Consider the following 21,991-nt stretch of genomic DNA (forward strand, 5'->3'; position numbering starts at 1 on the left):
GGGGAAGGAGAGAGAGAGGGGGAAGGAGAGAGGGAGAAGGAGAGAGAGAGAGAGGGGGAAGGATAGAGAGGGGGAAGGAGAGAGGGGGAAGGAGAGAGAGAGAGAGCGGGAAGGAGAGAGAGGGAGAGGGAAGGAGAGAGAGAGGGAAGGAGAGAGTGAGGGAAGGAGATAGAGAAGAGAGGAAGACACCCCGGGGAAGGGGCTGGACTCAGAGCCTGGCGGGTGAAGAAGGGCGGCCGCCATTTTGTGAGGTCGGCGGGAAGTTTGAATTGCAGCGGCCGAAGGAAGGAAGGAAGGGCCAAGGTGAGATTGTGGGTTTAAATTTTTTTTTAAAGGATCCAGAGAGCGGAGATGTAGGTGAAGCCGAAGGTTCTCATCGCTCGGGCTGTGTGTGTGTTGTGTGAGGAGACAGAGACTCCCTCCCCGCGCTCCTTCTCTCCCTCCCTCTCCCACCCCCTCACTCTTTCCCTCTCTCTCCCTCCCCCTCTCTCTCCCTGCCCCTCTCTCTCCCCTCTCTCTCTCTCCCCTCTCCCTCTCCCTCCCCGCTCTCTCTCCCTCCCTCTCCCTCCCTCCCCTCTCCCTCCCCGCTCCCCCTCCCTCCCCGCTCTCTCTCCCTCCCTCCCCCTCTCTCTCTCCCTCCCCCTGTCTCTCCCTCCTTTCCTCTCTCTCCCTCCCTCCCCTCTCCCTCCCTAGGGCCTCAGGCCCGGCCCGACTCACCTCAGCTGAGCTCCCGCTCCGGCCCAAGCCCCCGTGCGCGGCCTAGCGCCTCAGGCCCAGCCCAACTGACCTCAGCTGAGCTCCCGCTCCGACCCGAGCCCCCGTGCGCGGCCTAGCGCCTCAAGCCCGGCCCGACTCACCTCAGCTGAGCTCCCGCTCCGGCCCGAGCCCCCGTGCGCGGCCTAGCGCCTCAGGCCCGGCCCAAGTGAGCCCTGATGAGCTCCCGCTGTGGGCCTCCGACGCCGCTCCGCTGCTGGATTTATTTTGGGATTAGCCTGGAGAGAGAGGGGGGGAAAGAGCGCCTCAGGCCCGGCCCGATGGACCCCTGCCGCTCCGGTCTCTGGTTTTTCGCGCTGCCGCACTAACGGCAGTTTGAAGGATTAGGCCCCGCCCACACATGCCATGTAACGCCCCCCCGTGACGCAGCACGCTCCCCCCGTAGGATTGGTCAACCTTCACGTCACTCAACGCTAATGAGCCGTAGGATTGGTCAACCGCTAATGAGCGGATTTTGTCCGTTTTTTGTATAGTGTCCGAACAATTTTTGTCTGACCAAAAAGTAAATATGCCTATGACACTCCCCTAATCATAAGCTTTCTTTTGATATAACATATGTGTAGGTATGCTCTATAACTTTTGAGTTAAGCCCGGACATACAGACAGACAGACAGACACCACGATCCTTTTATATATATAATAAATAAATAATATAAATAATAGAGATAAAAATATCGGAGATGGGGGCAAGGGGGGGAAAAGGCTGTTTGACTGACAGACATGAATCATCCAATCAGGTAACGAAGAGGTTGCTCGTGTTCTGATTGGGGTGGGAAGGCGGTGCGTCATGAGGATGGTGACCAATGGCAGGAGAGCAGGGGCGGCGCTATTGGTAGAGAGAGATCAGGTGATATAACCTCCAGAAATACGCCCAACCAGAGCTAGCAGCACAAACAGGAGCATGCACCGGAAATCAGAGGCTAAAGGGGTCAAGGGATATGGGGAGAAGGCAGGGACAGGGTACTGAGTTTGGATGATCAGCCATGATCTCATTAAATGGCGGAGCAGGCTCGAGGGGCCGAATGGCCTACTGCTGATCCTATCTTCTATGTTTCTATGCTCACCGCGGTTTTCCATCATGGACAAAAAACTGTGGGGGGCCACGACCGCGATTTGTGCTTGGCTCCATGCCGGGAGCACACTTTTGTAAAATTACCCGACACAACCAACCTACCCACTGTTCTTTAACAAGCAATAACATTGGAAGCTTTTTTTTCTCTTTCCCAGTTTCTCCCTTCCTCTCCTGAAGCCAATGACTTGCTCTCATGTGGTTCCCAACTGCTGATGACACTCGGGCATTTCACACAAGCACCCATCTTTTGTGTGCTAGCGTAGACAGTATCAGCGGGTGATTCGACCATGGGTTTGCACCACAGCTGACAGTCACACACGCGAGCCCTAATTTTCCTTCCCCACCACCCACCCCCCGCCTTCCCACCCCATTGCAAGTTATAAGCCCTTGACCTCAGCCGATTCTGGCCGTATTTTCTGGGTTCAGCTCATTTAAATGGTCTGGCTGAACACCAGGCAGGCTTAATGCCTTGGAGTTGACACTTGCCCCAAATCAGGTAAGAGAAATTAATGGCCTGGAGCTTTACGTGGGTTAGAAACAGCAGCCAGATGGCCTCCACCCTGGATACCTTGAAACATTTCAAAAACATACTTACCTTAGCTAAGTGGAAGTCGCTGGTTGTCCCTTTCACAGATCCCGTGATCTGAGGGGCAGCCCCACAACCTTTAACATCCAGTTTCTTTGGATGGTCCACTTGGTAGCATCCTTGGAAACTGACGTAGGTGACATCATTCCCACGTCATCTACATAACATTTCAATACTCCCACCTGTTTCAGGCCGAAGCTTCCTGCCCACACTGCAAATGCCTCAGGAAATACGCGTCAAGCGCCAATGGGACGGAGATTCGGTGCTACGGGTCTCTGCCTCTTATTCCTCTCACTAACACCCGGAAACTGGAGAATGCTGGCGAGGAAGATTGCCTCTATTATGTCCGTGTATAATTGAGACACGGACTGCAGGAGTTGATTATAACAAGTCTTTACTGAATGGAGACAACCTGGAAACTGAAACTACAGAAGCCTGCTAGGGCCTTTTATACAGGGGTGGTCACTGCCGGTACTGCAGTCTGAGACCAGTTATTCCCTTAAAGGTACATACACAACAATTCCTCCCCTTTTAGATAAACAGTACATAACATTCATTTAACAACTAAATAATAACTAATTACAATTACAATTACGGTTGCTAGATACATTGGTTGAAGTTAAGCAATTATGGCCTAGAAATTGAGTTGACGCCGCGCCAGGGCTTTAGCGCCGGAAATTTAGCGCCGGCGCTAATTCCCTTGCGCGCGCCAAAAATTCAGTAGCGCCGCGCCCAGACGGCTGCCGGCGCTACTGGCGGGCGTGAGCGCCTCCCAATGGGCGCTGAGTGCCGAATTGCGGCGCTAATCCGGCGCTGCGGCACCCGATGCGGTGCGGCAGGCTGGGGAAGTGCAGGCCTCCTCCTTCAGTTAAGGAGGAGCTGCCTGCACCCGCCCGCTGTCCGTTCAAATCTTGAAAAAATGAGCCCGGCACCTCGGACAAGTGCCGGGCTTGCAGGCCAGACGCATCTGTTCCGCGGGGGGGGGGGGGTGGAGGAGTCCGGGGAGGGAGGTGCGGGCAGGCAGCCGACGGGAAAGCGGCCGGCCGCAGCGCGACCTTAATGCGCCGGCGCTAACTCGGGGAAGACTCGGTTGCCAGAGTCTTAGTTGCGGCTGCCACGGGCGAGGCGGCCGCAACTGAATTTCGGCGCTGGGGCCCGTCGTCATGGCAACCGGGACGCTGCGCACACCGATGACGTCATCGGTGCCGGCGCAGCGCTACCGGCTTAACGCCGACGGAAGGGCCCCACTCAATTTCCCAACTGGCCATAACTCCGGCGCTAGGCCCTCTAGCGCCTCAAATGCGGCGCTAAGGCTACTCAATTTCTAGGCCTATAAGTTCAGTCTTTGAGGAGGCTTCCTGATTCTGTCTGGATAACGCCTCTTTGGGATATCAGGTTCTTCTGGCAAGGTTGAGTCGGGATCAATGTCGTTGTTTGGTTCGTCTGCTTCCAATATCACCAATTCTGCGGTAGATGCAATTGGTACTTCGGTTTCATCGCCAGGTGTATCAGATCGTGGTGTGGAGTTGACGTTTTCCAGTGACTCTAGAATCTGGTCAGCATGGCGTCTTACAATGCTCTCTCCAACGTCCACGGTATACATTAGAGGTCCTTGCCGTGTACAGATCGTTCCTGGCTGCCATTTCTCTGTGCAGTAGTCCCGGGCCAAAACTGGTTGACCTATCTTAAAACTCCTGGTCGGCCTTTCATTCATATTCTGAAACTGCCTGTTCTCCACATCTCTTCTGACGTTTGGCTTAACCAAATCCAAGCGGCATCGTAGTCTTCGATTGAAGAACATCATGGCTGGAGTTTGGTTGGTAACCGCATGTGTCGCATTCCGGTAGGCAAACAAGAAGTTATCCACCTTGCGTTGTAGGGGTATATCTTCATTACACATTGCCTTGATAGCCTTCTTGAATGTTTGAACAAACCTCTCGGCCAATCCATTAGTGGCTGGATGATATGGAGCAGATGTGTAATGCTTAACACCATTGTTCTTTAAGAACCTCCGGAACTCTTCAGACACAAACTGTGGTCCATTGTCAGAGCAAATCTGTTCAGGCAGCCCATTCCTGGCGAATATGGTTCGTAAGACTGTGATAGTTTTTTCTGTGGTGGTTGAGGACATTTTTATTACCTCTGGCCACTTTGAATGTGCATCCACCGCAATTAAAAACATCGAGTCCATAAAGGGACCAGCAAAATCAATGTGCACCCTTTGCTATGGAGATGAGGGCCACTCCCATGGATGTAGAGGGGCTTGTGGTGGGGCGTTTTGGACCTTCTGGCATCCAGTACAGCTCTTGGTCATCTCTTCGATTTCTCTATCGATTCCCGGCCACCACACAAACGCTCTGGCTAAGTTCTTCATTTTTACCCCTCCCAGATGACCCTCATGAAACTCATTGAGCACTCTATCCTTCAATTTGGGTGGAATTACTACTCTGGATCCACACATCAAGGTTCCTCTGCACACTGACAGCTGTTCTCTTCTCGGCGAGAATGCTGGCAGCAGTGGTTCGCCATGTGCTGGCCATCCCTTCACCATTAAATCATAGACCCAGGAGAGTGTCGGGTCATTTCGTGTTTCCTTTTCTATGTTTGCATTCGTCACAGGGAGACATTCGACTATAGTCGAGTGGAATATCTCCACTGGATCCACTGCCAGTTCCTCTTCCACCGTCGGCAACGGTAGGCGCGACAATCCATCAGCATTCCCATGCTGTTTAGTTCCTTTGTACTCTATGTCATATTGGTGTGCCCCTAGGAACAGGGACCACCTCTGTAGCCGTTGTGCCGTCATTATCGGTACGCCCTGAGGGTTGAAAATGGAGACGAGAGGTTGATGATCAGTTAGTAGAGCAAATTTCTGACCGTGCAGGTAGTGATTGAACTTCTTCACCCCCACACCAGGCTGAGGGCCTCTCTGTCAATCTGAGCGTAGTTACGCTCGGCTGAAGTTAACGAGCGTGACGCAAAAGCTATCGGCCTCTCTGAACCATCAAGGAATTTATGTGACAGTACCGCCCCAATGCCGTAGGGAGACGCATCACACGCCAGTCTTATCGGTAGTGATGGGTTGTAGTGAGCCAATACTTCTCTTGAAGTGATTAGGTCCTTACTCTTCTGAAAGGCCCGCTTACATTCATCGCTCCATTTCCATGTTACTCCCGTTCGTAGCAGGGCATTCAATGGATGCAGAATTGTGGACAAATTCGGCAAAAACTTATGGTAGTAATTCACCAGTCCGAGGAATGACCTCAGTTGCGACACACTTTCAGGCACTGGAGCCTTAACTACCGCTTCAATTTTGTCAGGGGACTTATGCAACCCCTCTTCATCAATCACGTGGCCACAATACGATATCTGTTTCTTAAAAAACTCGCACTTGGGGCGATTGGCTCGTAGCCCATGTTCACGTAGTCTAGTGAGCACCTGCTCTAGGTTGGCAAGGTGTTCACTGTCATCTTCACCTGTCACTAGGATGTCGTCCAAGTAACACTGAGTCCCCGGAATCCCTTGCAGGACTTGTTCCATCGCTCTTTGCCATATCGCCGGAGCTGATGCTACTCCGAATACCAGTCGATTATACTGGTAAAGACCTTTGTGAGTGTTTATCGTGAGATACTTCCTAGAGGATTCTTCAACCTCCATCTGCAAATATGCTTGTGCTAGGTCAATTTTTGTAAAACGCTTCCCTCCAGATAGTGAGGCGAAGATATCTTCTAGCCTTGGAAGAGGATATTGTACTGTGTGAAGGACTGGGTTCACCGTCACCTTGAAGTCCCCACAGATGCGAACCTTCCTTGGCTCCTCAGACTTATTGTTTAACGTTTTCTTCATGACAGGAACGATGGGTGTCGCCCACTCGCTCCAGTCTACCTTAGATAACACGCCTGCATTCTCCAGATTCTCCAGCTCTGCCTCGACGGCTGGGCGAATTGCATATGGTACCGGTCTTGCTTTGAAAAACTTGGGAATTGCATTCTCCTCTATTTTTATCGAGGCGGTTACGCCTTTAAGAGTGCCCAGTTCTTGTTGAAATACCTCTTTGGCGTCAGCTAAGATTGTTGACAATCGTCCAGGAGTGACGTCGTCATCCTTTTTACCAGCCACCGTCAGTGCCTGAATGGAGTGCCAGTCTAAACTTATCTTTCTGATCCACTCACGTCCCAATAACGGTGGTCCACCATCTTGCAGAATGTAGAGATACAATTTTCGTATTTTCTTGCCGTTGTATTCGACAGGCACCCTTATTTTTCCTCTGGGGTATACTTTTTGCCCCATATACGTCCTCAAGACAATGGATGCCTCTCTCAAGGGTATGTGTGAGAATAGCCGTTCGTAGTCTCGTCGATTCATGATGGTTAGAGCTGATCCTGTATCCAATTCCATTTTGACTTGGGACCCTGCTATCGTGAGGGTGACCCAAATGGTTCGGTGATCCTCTTTTGCGATTACGTTGTGAAGTTTGAGACAGCTTAGTCTCTTGTTCCCGGATTCACTATCGCTCATCTGGTCTTCGGAACTACTGTCCGTCATCTTTTGTACTTTCCTGTACAGTTCCTTAGTAGCCTTTTTGTTGTCATTGGTCTTCTTCCCAGACCTGCAAACTCGTGCAATGTGTCCCATCTTTCCGCATTGCCTGCATATTTTGTCCTTGGACCAGCAGTCCTTCTGGTCATGGTTTGTTCTGCCGCAGCGATAACATTTTGCAAATCCCCGTGTCATTTTGTGGGTGCCGTATTCCTGTGGCTTTTGTTGTATTTCCGCAGCTCCCCTTGCTGCTGCTTCGTACGATACTGCCACGCTGAAAGCCTTATCTAGCGTCAGCTCTTTCTCTGAGAGTAACCTCTTCTGGGTTCCTTCACTCAGGAGTCCACAGACAAATTTGTCCCGTAAGGTATCTGCCAGTCCTGCTCCGAACTGGCAGTGCTTTGATAGCTTGTGTAGTTCCGTAAGGTAATCAGCATTGCTCTCATTTTTATGCTGATTTCTCCTGTGGAATTTAAATCTTTCTGCTATCAGCAGCGGTGTAGGATTTAGGTGTTCCTGTAGGATAGCAACAATTTCGTTAAAACTCTTCGCCTTCGGTTTGGCTGGAGTAATCAGGTCCCGCAATAGGCCGTACGTTCTTGCGCCCATTAAATTTAGCAATACCGATGCCTTTTTCTCATCGGCTATTTCGTTTGCCTCGCAATATACCTCGACTCTTTCCACATACGTGGTCCAGTCTTCTATTGCATTATCGAAGGCAGTGATATCGCCAGTCTTTGGCATCTTGAAAATCTAAGATGGCGCCTCCCGCGCTTTGCCTTCGTCCCCGATGGATCAAAATGGCGCCTCCCGCGCTTTTCCTTCTTCCCCGCCGAGTTAAGATGGCGCCTCCCGCGCTTTCCCGCCGCTGCCGCCAACGTTGTTGCTGGCGATTATATCTATTTTACTATCCTGTAATGGCGACGCCCTATGGTCTTTGCGCCTCCCCGATCGCTGCTGCCAACGCCGTTCTCCGTGGTATTTTTATTTTTCTATCGCGCTTCAATATTTGCTCCGTTAATTGAAGAACCATTCCCGTCGTGGAGCGGACCCTCTGGGACACTTCCCTCCCTCTTCGGATTATTTTTCTTCTGGCTTCGACCTTCAATAACGTCGTCTGAGGTGCTGCCGAGTTGCAGGTAAGTTTGTTTCTTACTCGTCGCCAGTATTATGTCCGTGTATAATTGAGACACAGACTGCAGGAGTTGATTATAACAAGTCTTTACTGAATGGAGACAACTTGGAAACTGAAACTACAGAAGCCTGCTAGGGCCTTTTATACAGGGGTGGTCACTGCCGGTACTGCAGTCTGAGACCAGTTATTCCCTTAAAGGTACATACACAACAGCCTCCATGAAATTTTACACTAAGGGTCACTAGGTAGTGCTCAGGACCAGGAACCCAAGCTGATCCTATCCCACTACTCCCTTCCTTCCAAACTCAGAATCACCAAAGCCAATTGTACATTCCCCATGCTGGCCTAATTGAGATTAAGGATCTCAGTACAGAGCAGGATCTTCATAGTCAACAATGAAGCAGTATCACTCCACGTGGTGTATTTACCCAGTGACCCATCAGGGAAACTTATTGCTCAGACCTTTGATGAATGACCACACTCTGAAGCTAAATCCACACAGAGATTCAGTGATGACTCTCTCTGTATTAGAAGTTTCTTCAGATTTTACAGAGGTTTTCAAGCATGCAATAAACCCTGATTTCAAGCAACTTTTTTAACCTAATGTGCCCCCATATAGATATTTGTAGGTTTCTGGAGAAACATAAACCACGGCCCCTGAAAATCCATGGGGGAACACATTCCCAGTGCAAGTGCGGCCTATGCCTGCCCACCGCCTCCGTCAATGACACTGGCCAAGTTCACGGGGTCAAGGGGCGGGCTGCGATCAATGGGCCATTGGCGGTATGGAGGCCCCACCCCGAAGAGGAAATACCTGCTGAAGCTTGCCAGGCTGGAGAGTGAGCGAGGGCGAGGGTGGGTGGGGAAAGTGCCAGCCTTCCCCAGAAAGTGAAACAGGCTCCTCTCACCAACCTTGTCCAAAAAAAATCCAGCAGATTTACAATTTCCCATTTCTGATGTACGTTCCCACCAAGAAGAGCTTGTTGTAGTGAGCACAGTGCTGGGAAATGATCTCTTCTCATATCCCTACACTGGCCTCTGAAATGCACTCTACCCTGAAGTGTAGGTTTGTGCTATTGCTGCTAATACAATCACAGCAATTGCTGCCAGCTTCAACCACTTCCATTTTTCATCTGAAAATAGTTAAGAACTATAGATTTTTTTGGCAACAATGCTCAGCTGGACTGATATTGTAACATCAGGAATATCACTGGCTATATCGTATCACTTCACTCCTACCGTTAATAATCAATATTTGTACAAGCAGGGGTTAGCAATATAAAGCTCGAGGAACAGCACCTCATCTTCCGATTAGGCACTTTACAGCCTTCCGGACTCCATATCGAGTTCAACAATTTCAGATCATAACCTCGGCCCCTATTACATTTTTACTTATATTTTTTATCCACCCCTTTGTTTTGGCCCTTCCCCCCCTTTTTTTCTCTCCCACATGGCAGCTGTCTCCGATTCTGCCAGCGCATTTCACACCTCATCTAGAGCCGTCTTTTATCTCCACTAGTCCTGTCACCATCTCGTCTGGTTTTGAATACCTCTTAATGTCTCTTCACTTCTCTTTTGTTCTCTCCCAGCCCCCACACTGGCCTTTTAATCTGTTTCATTTCCTGAGCTTTTTCAGTCTTGCAAAAGGGTTTCGACCTGAAACATTGACTCTATTTCTCTCTCCACAGATGTTGCCTGGCCTGCTGAGTTTTTCCAGCATTTTCTGTTGTTATTTCGGATTTCCAGCATCTGCAGTATTTTGCTATCGTATTAGCAATATAAAAGCTTTTCTGATCTCCTTTCTGATATACACTGACCCTGAAATTCAGCACCTGTTTCAGTGCACACCTGCTGTAATGTTGGGCGGGAGTCTGCTGGAACGTCCCTAACCTCAGCCAGGACGTGGATAGGCAGGGTGCTGGCCATGGGTTGAAGTTTCTGGGATGGCCTTATGGGGCAGAGCCCTCTCCAGCCTCTACAAGACCATCAACATGGGGGAGGGCAGCTGGGGTCGTCCAAGTTTGGAGATCCTGTGCCCCATCTGAGTCGGGGCCTGGCCTAGGGTCGGCGCAGGTACATCTTGTGAGATCAGGCAAATCTCGTCGACAAGTGAGAAGTTAGGGTCCACCTGAGGCTTGAGGCCAAGATCAGGGCCAGGACCGCTGAAGGTGAGGCGTTGAGTTTTTATATATATATATAGCCCCTGCCACAGGAATGTTTAATATGCGCTCTAAGCGTGCAAGGACACTCTCCTTGTCGAAAAATCACCCCTCTACTGTGTACTAAAATTAAAAATTATTTGTTATGGAAATTAAACTAATTAGTTGGGGGGAGGTTTCTAGAGAGCAAATTATAAAAATGACAACAGAGAAGGTCATAGACTTAGATAGCAGTGGGGGAATTAAAAAACAGAACTTGTCAGGAAGGGACAGAATGTATGGAGTAAAAGGTAAAGTAGTAAAAGGGGAAAAAACAGGAACTAAGTGTCACAAAACATATTTGAAAGTTCTTTATCTGAATGCACGTAGCATTCGTAACAAAATGGATGAGTTAACGGCACAAAAAGCTACATATGGGTATGATCTTGTGGCCATTACAGAAACATGGCTGCAGGGTGACCATGACTGGGAATTAAACATACCAGGTTATTTAACAATCAGGAAGGACAGGCAGGAAGGAAGGGGAAGTGGGGTGGCTATGTTAATAAAGGAAGGAATCACTATAATACAGAGAAATGATTTTGGGTCAAAGGAGCAGGATAGTGAAACAGTTTGGGTGGAGATAAGGAATAATAAGGGGGAAAAAACACTAGTGGGCGTAGTCTATAGGCCTCCGAACAGTTGCAACTCTGTTGGACGGAGTATTAATCAGGAAATAGTTGAGGCTTGTAATAAGGGAACAGCTATAATTATGGGGGATTTTAACTATCATATAAACTGGACAAATCAAATTGGGCAGGGCAGCCTTGAGGATGAGTTCATTGAGTGTATTAGGGATGGGTTTCTTGAGCAGTATGTAACTAAACTGACCAGGGGGCAAGCAACCTTAGATTTGGTCCTGTGTAATGAGACAGGATTAATTAAAAATGTCCTAGTAAAGGATCCCCTTGGAATGAGTGACCATAACATGGTTGAATTCCATATTCAATTAGAGGGTGAGAAGATTGGATCTCAAACAAGCGGGCTGAGCTTGAATAAAGGAGACTATGAAGGTATGAGAGCGGAATTGATCAGAGTGGACTGGGAAAATAGATTAAAGGGTAAGACGGTATATGATCAGTGGTGTACATTTAAGGAGTTATTTTACAACTTCCAAAAAATATATATTCCACTGAGGAAAAAAGGGTGTAAAAGAAAAGATAGCCATCCGTGGCTAAGTAAAGTAATTGAGGATAGTATCCAACTAAAAACAAGGGCATGTAAGGTAGCCAAATCTAGTGGGAGGATAGAAGATTGGGAAGTCTTTAAAAGACAGCAAAAAATAACTAAAAGATTGATTAAGAAAGGGAAGATAGATTATGAAAGTAAATTAGCAAAAAATATAAAAACAGATAGCAAAAGTTTCCATAGTTATATAAAAAGAAAAAGGGTGGCTAAAGTAAATGTTGGTCCCTTAGAGGATGAGACCGGGAAATTAATGGTGGGAAACATGGAGATGGCAAAAACGCTGAACAAATATTTTGTATCAATCTTTACGGTAGAGGATACTAAGAATATCTAAACACTGGACAAACAGGGGGCTCTGGGGGGGAGGAGCTAAATACAATTAAAATCACTAAGGAAGTGGTACTCGGTAAAATATTGGGACTCAAGGCAGATAAATCACCTGGACCTGATGGCTTACATCCTAGGGTCTTGAGGGAAGTGACGGTAGGGATTGTGGATGCATTGGTAATAATTTTCCAAACCTCCCTGGACTCAGCAAAGGTCCCGGCAGACTGGAAAACTGCTAATGTAACACCCTTATTTAAAAAGAGTAGTAGGCAGAAGGCTGGAAACTACAGACCTGTTAGCCTAACATCTGTGGTTGGTAAAATTTTAGAGTCCATTATTAATGAGACAGTAACGGGACATTTGGATAAACATAATTTAATAGGACAAACTCAGCATGGTTTCATGAAGGGGAAGTCATATTTGACAAATTTGCTTGAGTTCTTTGAGGAAGTAACATACAGGGTGGATAAAGGGGAACCAATGGACGTAGTGTATTTAGACTTCCAAAAGGCATTTGACAAGGTGCCACACAAAAGATTATTGCTCAAGATAAAGAATCACGGGATGGGGGTAATATTCTGGTGTGGGTGGAGGATTGGCTATCTAACAGAAAGCAGGGAGTTGGGATAAATGGTTCATTCTCAGACTGGCAATCAGTAACTAGTGGTGTTCCGCAGGGGTCAGTGCTGGGTCCCCAACTCTTTACAATCTATATTAACGATTTGGAGGAGGGGACCGAGTGTAACATATCAAAGTTTGCAGATGATACTAAGATGGGAGGGAAAGTAGTGAGTGAGGAGGACATAAAAAACCTGCAAAGGGACATAGACAGGCTAAGTAAGTGGGCAGAGATTTGGCAGATGGAATACAATACTGGAAAGTGTGAGGTTATGCACTTTGGCAGGAAAAATCATAAAGCAAGTTATTATCTTAATGGCAAGAAACTGGAAAGTACTGTAGTACAAAGGGATCTGGGGGTCCCGGTGCACGAAACTCAAAAAGTTAGTGTGCAGGTGCAGCAAGTGATCAAGAAGGCCAATGGAATGTTGGCTTTTATTGCTAGGGGGATAGAATATAAAAACAGGGAGGTATTGCTGCAGTTGTACAAGGTATTGGTGAGACCGCACCTGGAATACTGCATACAGTTTTGGTGTCCATACTTAAGAAAAGACATACTTGCGCTCGAGTCAGTACAAATAAGGTTCACTCGGTTAATTCCGGGGATGGACATATGACGAGAGGTTGAGTAGATTGGGACTCTACTCATTGGAGTTCAGAAGAATGAGAGGCGATCTTATTGAAACATATAAGATTGTGAAGGGGCTTGATCGGGTGGATGCGGTGAGGATGTTCCCAATGATGGGTGAAACTAGAACTAGGGGGCATAATCTTAGAATAAGGGGCTGCTCCTTTAGAACTGAGATGAGGAGAAACTTCTTCACTCAGAGGGTGGTAGGTTTGTGGAATTTGCTGCCCCAGAAAGCTGTGCAAGCTACATCATTAAATAAATTTAAAACAGAAATAGATAGCTTCCTAGAAGTAAAGGGAATTAAGGGTTACGGGGAGCGGGCAGGAAATTGGACATGAGTCTAAGTTCGGAATGGTCGTGGCCCTGTGGGTAGTGGAGTGGGCCCAGGGGCCGTGTAGCCTGGTTCTGCTCCTACTTCTTGTGTTCTAATTCTGTTAGATTTCAGGAGATGGTTTTATTGCTGTTCCTGGCTGGGGTGGAGATCGCCTTTACAGAAGGTAAGTACTGCCTTCGATCTAGTTCCTTTTTGAAGAAGGGTCAAACCCGAAACGTCAACTCAAATTTCTCTCCACGGATGTTGCCTGACTTGCTGAGTTTTTCCAGCATTTTCTGTTGTTATTTCGGATTTCCAACATCTGCAGTATTTTGCTATCGTACTGTAGAAAATATAGGGACAGAGTGATCTCCTGGACGAGTTTCGATCGCCTAGATGGGTCGAAGAGGAATTTCCCAGATTTTTTCTCCCAAATTGGCCATTGGGTTTTTTTAAACCTGTTTTTTTGCCTCTCCTGGGAGATCACATGGGTTCGGGTGGGATGGAGAGTGATAGTATATTTGAGGTTAGGATCAGATCAGCCATGATCTTATTAAATGGTGGAGCAGGCTCGAGGGGCCGATTGGCCTACTCCTGCTCCTATTTCTTATGTTCTTATGAAACAATTGTGTTTACAGAACATCCCCAGCAACCATCCCAGAGAGGTACATAAACTAGTGGCAAAGGCCAAAAAGGATTCCTGAAGCTGTTATTATATCGCTATTTAACCATTCGTCTCCTGCGGCCAGCAGAAACATTAATGTAAATCTGTCAACCTCTAGGTTCCTCATCCAGTACCACTACACTCCGTACCTATATATAAAGAGCATTTATCATTTTACTATAAATCTTATCCCATAATTACTGATGTAAAAATACTACTGAGCGTTTGGTTTAACTATAAAACAAGGTTTTAATCAACTGTTTCACAACCATGAGATTTCTAGTTACATCACTAGGTCCTGGTTACAGAAACATCCTGAGCAAGCTGGGCCCACGCCCGAGTATTTATACTCCTTGGACGGCGCCACCAGCTGGCCGCCCAGCGTTACTTCATGAGTCATAAGATTCATGACAATTACCAAAACCAGAAGGGAATTTTCGACTTCCACCTGAAGAAATGTACAGAGCTACGGAGAAAGAGCCGGGGAGCGGGACTAATTGGATAGTTCTTTCAAAGAGCTGGCACAGATGCGATGGGCCAAACGGCCTCCTTCTGGGCTGCATCATTCTATGATTCTTTGAAACAGACACAAAGTTGGAGGAGTGGAGGCCCGAACCTCATTTGAATGCTGCCAGTGAGGTGTGGGCACCAAACGGGTGTCTTGCTGCAGCTCGCTGGGCGTGGGAGAGCAGGATATCGGTCGATTCCCATGCTGAGCTGACTGGCTGGTTGGGCGTGGGGGGGGTGGGTGCGGGGGGGGAAGGAGGGGAGGGACAATCCTGGAGCGGGTGGAGCATGGGCTGGCAGTGAGCTGCCATATTTTTCGTGCAGCCAGGAGGAGAACTCCAGCTCCACCTGGCCCAACCAAATTTCTCCCCCAAAATATTCCGGGGCCTTTTCTGTCGTGGCCACCAGCAGTCCCTTTAAGGAGCACTGGTTAGGCCGCTCACTTCCTGGCACAAATGGGTGAAGCGTGTGTGGCACATGATCCACCCATTTGTACCTGAAAATTGCGAACGAGGTCCTACAATCCCGATTTTCATATTTAAGCAGCCAAAGCAGACCTGCCTTAAAATTGCATCGGGCGGGCCATGGGCATCAATGGGGCCCAACCCCATCGATTTTCAGCTGCCACCGCCTGCTTTTCAGGCAAGAAATGGATGGCTGGCAGTTGGAAAAATCGCCCCCACAACGTTTTCCTATGAGCTTTTCCATTGCTGGCTGTACAAATGTAAATGATCCCGCTGATGGTCTGGTGCTGTATAGTTCTTAGGTTGGTGCTCAGCACCTCGGGGCTAGAATGAGCAAGGGGAATAATCAGCCTGCACTCGCACTCCTGATCCTAGCTAGTGACCCAGGCTAGAGAATAGGTGTCAGGTGGGAACAGTTCGGGCTCAGCTGTGATGCCCACCTTGTCAGAATAGCCCTCCGACAGTCACTATTGAGGTGATTCTACGATCTGGTGCTCCCTATGTGTCGTGTATTGATTGCGAGTTTGACACCGGTTAATACGGTAATGTAATGTGCGAGTTTAACACCAGTTAATACGGTAATGTAATGTGCATTGCATTATGGGAATTACCCGGGAAAGCTGCAGTCAGCCATTTTAGGAATAAAGTAAAGATCACAGTTATAAGCCTGTCTGCCTGACTCTGATTTAATTTGACATATCTACATGCTTGATTGAATGCATTAAAGCATAGATACAACACTATGGGGAGCAGTGCTCACAGGGACTGCATTGTGGGACGTCACGGGGCAGGGGGCTTAGCCCATTATTTCCCGTCGGGGGAAGCACTTCTTGTACAGGCTCCCACATGAAGGATGGTCACTTGGGTCAGGCAACAATGGTCTGCTGGCACCTATTGGGGGGGGGGTGGGCGGGTTAATGAATGAATAACTCTCCATTTTAATTGCTTATACTTGGGTTTTTTTTTTAAAACAAGATTAGAGAAATCTAAGCAGATGCATACAAATGATAATGGAAATTGGGCCCTCTTTAATTCTCTCTCTGAAGTGGCTACTTCATATATGTGATGTTAATAAAACAAATGAGCTTCCGTCTGTTCTACAGGGAGGCTTCGTGTTTGGTTCTCTTGACAGATGTCGCAGCTCTCTGGGGCCTGGCTGGAACAGGTGCAAAAACACTGAATGGAATTTCATGACTTCTGCCGCAATGCTGGAACCCCAATAGGTGCCCAGTGGGAGGCTGTCGCTGTTAACTACAGTCAATGCGCTTCATTTGACTCAGTGAATTGGCATTTTCTTTTCTGCCCTCTTCAATTTTGAATAAACTGCAAATATAAATTTCCTTTTGAACGCTTCATCATCTGGAAAACCTACAATTTGATAATCCGAGTCTGGCAGCAATGAAATCGAATGAATCCTTCTCTCGGGGGTGGGGGGGGGGCGGAGGGGGAAAGAGCACTGGGTGAGACAATAGATTTGCTTCTCGAACTTTACTGCAATTAAGGGGAAGCTGGAACACCACATGGGCTTGAGCCAGACAGGCTGGAGCTCTGAGCTGTAACAGACAGGCAGGTGGAGCACTGTAACAGAGGGCAGGTGGAGCACTGTAACAGAGGGCAGGTAGAGCACTGTAACAGAGGCAAGCAGGTGGAGCACTGTAACAGAGGCAGGTAGGTGGAGCACTGTAACAGAGGGCAGGAGGTGGAGCACTGTAACAGAGGCAGGCAGGTGGAGCACTGTAACAGAGGGCAGGTGGAGCACTGTAACAGAGGCAGGCAGGTGGAGCACTGTAACAGAGGGCAGGCAGGTGGAGCACTGTAACAGAGGGCAGGTGGAGCACTGTAACAGAGGGCAGGCAGGTGGAGCACTGTAACAGAGGGCAGGCGGAGCACTGTAACAGAGGGCAGGCAGGTGGAGCACTGTAACAGAGGGCAGGTGGAGCACTGTAACAGAGGGCAGGTAGGTGGAGCACTGTAACAGAGGGCAGGTGGAGCACTGTAACAGAGGGCAGGTGGAGCACTGTAACAGAGGGCAGGTGGAGCACTGTAACAGAGGGCAGGTAGGTGGAGCACTGTAACAGAGGGCAGGTGGAGCACTGTAACAGAGGGCAGGTGGAGCACTGTAACAGAGGGCAGGTGGAGCACTGTAACAGAGGGCAGGTGGAGCACTGTAACAGAGGGCAGGTGGAGCACTGTAACAGAGGGCAGGTGGAGCACTGTAACAGAGGGCAGGTGGAGCACTGTAACAGAGGGCAGGTGGAGCACTGTAACAGAGGGCAGGTGGAGCACTGTAACAGAGGGCAGGTGGAGCACTGTAACAGAGGGCAGGTAGGTGGAGCACTGTAACAGAGGGCAGGTGGAGCACTGTAACAGAGGGCAGGCAGGTGGAGCACTGTAACAGAGGGCAGGTGGAGCACTGTAACAGAGGGCAGGTGGAGCACTGTAACAGAGGGCAGGTCGGTGGAGCACTGTAACAGAGGGCAGGTGGAGCACTGTAACAGAGGGCAGGTGGAGCACTGTAACAGAGGGCAGGTAGAGCACTGTAACAGAGGCAAGCAGGTGGAGCACTGTAACAGAGGCAGGTAGGTGGAGCACTGTAACAGAGGGCAGGAGGTGGAGCACTGTAACAGAGGCAGGCAGGTGGAGCACTGTAACAGAGGGCAGGTGGAGCACTGTAACAGAGGCAGGCAGGTGGAGCACTGTAACAGAGGGCAGGCAGGTGGAGCACTGTAACAGAGGGCAGGTGGAGCACTGTAACAGAGGGCAGGCAGGTGGAGCACTGTAACAGAGGGCAGGCGGAGCACTGTAACAGAGGGCAGGCAGGTGGAGCACTGTAACAGAGGGCAGGTGGAGCACTGTAACAGAGGGCAGGTAGGTGGAGCACTGTAACAGAGGGCAGGTGGAGCACTGTAACAGAGGGCAGGTGGAGCACTGTAACAGAGGGCAGGTGGAGCACTGTAACAGAGGGCAGGTAGGTGGAGCACTGTAACAGAGGGCAGGTGGAGCACTGTAACAGAGGGCAGGTGGAGCACTGTAACAGAGGGCAGGTGGAGCACTGTAACAGAGGGCAGGTGGAGCACTGTAACAGAGGGCAGGTGGAGCACTGTAACAGAGGGCAGGTGGAGCACTGTAACAGAGGGCAGGTGGAGCACTGTAACAGAGGGCAGGTGGAGCACTGTAACAGAGGGCAGGTAGGTGGAGCACTGTAACAGAGGGCAGGTGGAGCACTGTAACAGAGGGCAGGCAGGTGGAGCACTGTAACAGAGGGCAGGTGGAGCACTGTAACAGAGGGCAGGTGGAGCACTGTAACAGAGGGCAGGTCGGTGGAGCACTGTAACAGAGGGCAGGTGGAGCACTGTAACAGAGGGCAGGTGGAGCACTGTAACAGAGGGCAGGTAGAGCACTGTAACAGAGGCAAGCAGGTGGAGCACTGTAACAGAGGCAGGTAGGTGGAGCACTGTAACAGAGGGCAGGAGGTGGAGCACTGTAACAGAGGCAGGCAGGTGGAGCACTGTAACAGAGGGCAGGTGGAGCACTGTAACAGAGGCAGGCAGGTGGAGCACTGTAACAGAGGGCAGGCAGGTGGAGCACTGTAACAGAGGGCAGGTGGAGCACTGTAACAGAGGGCAGGCAGGTGGAGCACTGTAACAGAGGGCAGGCGGAGCACTGTAACAGAGGGCAGGCAGGTGGAGCACTGTAACAGAGGGCAGGTGGAGCACTGTAACAGAGGGCAGGTAGGTGGAGCACTGTAACAGAGGGCAGGTGGAGCACTGTAACAGAGGGCAGGTGGAGCACTGTAACAGAGGGCAGGTGGAGCACTGTAACAGAGGGCAGGTAGGTGGAGCACTGTAACAGAGGGCAGGTGGAGCACTGTAACAGAGGGCAGGTGGAGCACTGTAACAGAGGGCAGGTGGAGCACTGTAACAGAGGGCAGGTGGAGCACTGTAACAGAGGGCAGGTGGAGCACTGTAACAGAGGGCAGGTGGAGCACTGTAACAGAGGGCAGGTGGAGCACTGTAACAGAGGGCAGGTGGAGCACTGTAACAGAGGGCAGGTGGAGCACTGTAACAGAGGGCAGGTGGAGCACTGTAACAGAGGGCAGGTAGGTGGAGCACTGTAACAGAGGGCAGGTGGAGCACTGTAACAGAGGGCAGGCAGGTGGAGCACTGTAACAGAGGGCAGGTGGAGCACTGTAACAGAGGGCAGGTGGAGCACTGTAACAGAGGGCAGGTCGGTGGAGCACTGTAACAGAGGGCAGGTGGAGCACTGTAACAGAGGGCAGGCAGGTGGAGCACTGTAACAGAGGGCAGGTGGAGCACTGTAACAGAGGGCAGGTGGAGCACTGTAACAGGGGGCAGACAGGTGGAGCACTGTAACAGGGGGCAGGTGGAGCACTGTAACAGGGGGCAGACAGGTGGAGCACTGTAACAGGGGGCAGGTGGAGCACTGTAACAGAGGGCAGGTGGAGCACTGTAACAGAGGGCAGGTGGAGCACTGTAACAGAGGGCAGGCAGGTGGAGCACTGTAACAGAGGGCAGGTGGAGCACTGTAACAGAGGGCAGGTGGAGCACTGTAACAGGGGGCAGGCAGGTGGAGCACTGTAACAGAGGGCAGGTGGAGCACTGTAACAGAGGGCAGGTGGAGCACTGTAACAGACAGGCAGGCAGGTTGTTGAAAGGGTAAGACTGTGTTTGGGGACGATCCTCCAGTATGAGCTGTGCTACAATATCAATAGTTATTCAAGTACTGTATATATTTTATATAGCAGGGCATTCTGATGTCCACGGGCCGAAGCAGCAATGTAGAATGGTTGCTACAAGCACAAAATTACTTAAAAGACTCCAGGGATTTAACATCCACTGCTGTACCTGGAAGTTAATTCCGTGTGTTATCACCCTTTGTGTGAAGAAGAACTTCCTAACATCAGTCCTAAACTTGATCTTGACTAGTCTGAAACACTGGGGGGTAATTTTAATCTAACGCATCGGGCGGAACACCCACAGGATCAGGTGAAACAGTCCACCCAATAATATTCTCCATTGGCTCTGGGCGGGTTAGTTTAAAATTGTCCGCACTGTCTCCTTGTCCTAATTTGAAGCAATATTCTGGATTTGCCTGTTCCTTCCTGCTTACTCTCTCATTTCTCTGGGAGAGCAGCTCTCAGTCTCTTTTCAAGGCTGAAAAGTCTACGGGCAGGTTGTCCCGACCCTGTGTCTGGGGCTTCTGAATCACATGGATATCAGAAATCGGTCGGGGGAAGCGCACGGCCATAACGGAACCTCCCGATACTTCATCCATTTAAACGAATGGATAGAAAGTCAGACGGCCTTTGTTAGGGGCATGCGCTCTTCCCTGCCAAATCCTCCTGTATTCACTGTACTCGCCCCAGGCACAGGAACAGGCCTACTCTCATAACTCAGACCTTTAAAATTAGAGATCAACTTCATGGCTTTTCTGTAAATGATGCCACTGTTTTGAATGCCTCCTTTGTATCTCAGTGACCAGAAGTAGATACAGTTCTAGTCTGACTAGTGGCAGCTGTGGCTAAGTAGGTACCACTCTTGCCTCTGAGTCAGAAAGTTGTGGGTTCAAATCCCCCTCCAGACACCTGAGTACATAATCCAGGCTGACATGCCAATGCAGTATTGAGGGAGTTCTACCTGGTGCCTGGCCAATATTTCTCCCTCAACCAAAAACAGATTTTCTGGTCGTTATCACATTGCTGTTTGTGGGATCTTGCTGTGTGCAAATTGGCTGCCGTGTTTCCTACATTACAACTGTACTTCATTGGCTGTAAAGTGTTTTGGGATGTCCTAAAATTGTGAAAGGTGCTATATAAATGCAAGTGTGTGACTATGCAGTTTGAGCATGACTTCCTCTAACTAATATTCTATTGTTTGGGCTACGTGACGGCTGATATCGATATGCTGAGTGTTGAATCTACTAAAACCTTTCAATTTCATGCATAGCTATTTCAATAACATTCATGCAGTATGTATCTTCCCCATTTTTCTTCCTACATGCAACACTTGTCTGCTAAATTCCATCTGCGATTTTTCTGCGTTCCAGACCCTCCCCACCCTCTGGGTGAAGAAAGTTCTCCTCAACTCCCCTCTAATCATGCTACCAATTACTTTAAATCTAAGCCCCCTGGTTATTGGCCTCTCTGCTAAGGGAAATAGGTCCTTCCTATCCACTCTATCTAGGCACCTTATAATGTTATACACCACAACTAAATCTCCCCTCGGTCAACTCTGTTCCAAAGAAAACAACCCCAGCCTATCCAATCTTTTCTCATAGCTAAAATTCTCCAGCCCAGGCAACATCCTCGTAAATCTCCTCTGCACCCTCTCTAGCGCAATCACATCCTTCCTGTAATGTGGTGACCAGAACTGTACTAGTGTTTTATACAGTTCAAGCATAACCTCCCTGCTCTTATAAGGGAAATGTTCACAGTCCATCTGGTGGATCTGTTCCTGGGCTTGACTACAACCACCATTCACAGGTCCAGGATGCACAAGATCTGTGGACAAGGGGTGGGGGGGTGGGGGGTCTCCCCCGACAGTTTGCCGCTTTCTCTAGACCTTATGTGCAACTGGGTGGCCATAGAAAGAGATCATGATGTGTCCAGTGGTATGTCTGAAGCCTTCTGCAACCAGTGGGCACTGTTAGACACCACCTGTAGCATTGATGAAGGAAACCAGACCAGGATTTAACTGTAAACATTTAAGTTTGACGGAGTCATAGAATCAGAGAATCGTAGAATGGTTACAGCCGGAAGGCGGCCATTCGGTCCGTCGAGCCCGTGCCGGCTCTCTGCAAGAACACTTCAGCTGGTCCCACTCCCCCGCACTTTCCCCGTAGCCCTGCAGATTTCTTTCCTTCAGATACTTATCCGACTCCCTTTTGAAAGCCGTGATTGAATCTGCCCCCATCACCCTTTCAGGCAGTACATTTCAGATCTTAACCACTTGCTGC

At 49.3% G+C, this 21,991-nt stretch overlaps 1 protein-coding gene across 2 annotated transcripts in view; it reads right to left on the bottom strand.

The window, feature by feature from the left end:
* Positions 1-21,991, bottom strand: part of gnb5b (guanine nucleotide binding protein (G protein), beta 5b) — a 102,082-nt gene that overhangs the window by 58,955 nt on the left and 21,136 nt on the right. The window lies entirely within an intron of this gene.

This window comes from Somniosus microcephalus, chromosome 27 (genome assembly GCF_052327205.1).
Source record: "Somniosus microcephalus isolate GS21.2 chromosome 27, FLI_Smic_1.0, whole genome shotgun sequence".
Lineage (NCBI taxonomy): Eukaryota > Metazoa > Chordata > Chondrichthyes > Squaliformes > Somniosidae > Somniosus > Somniosus microcephalus.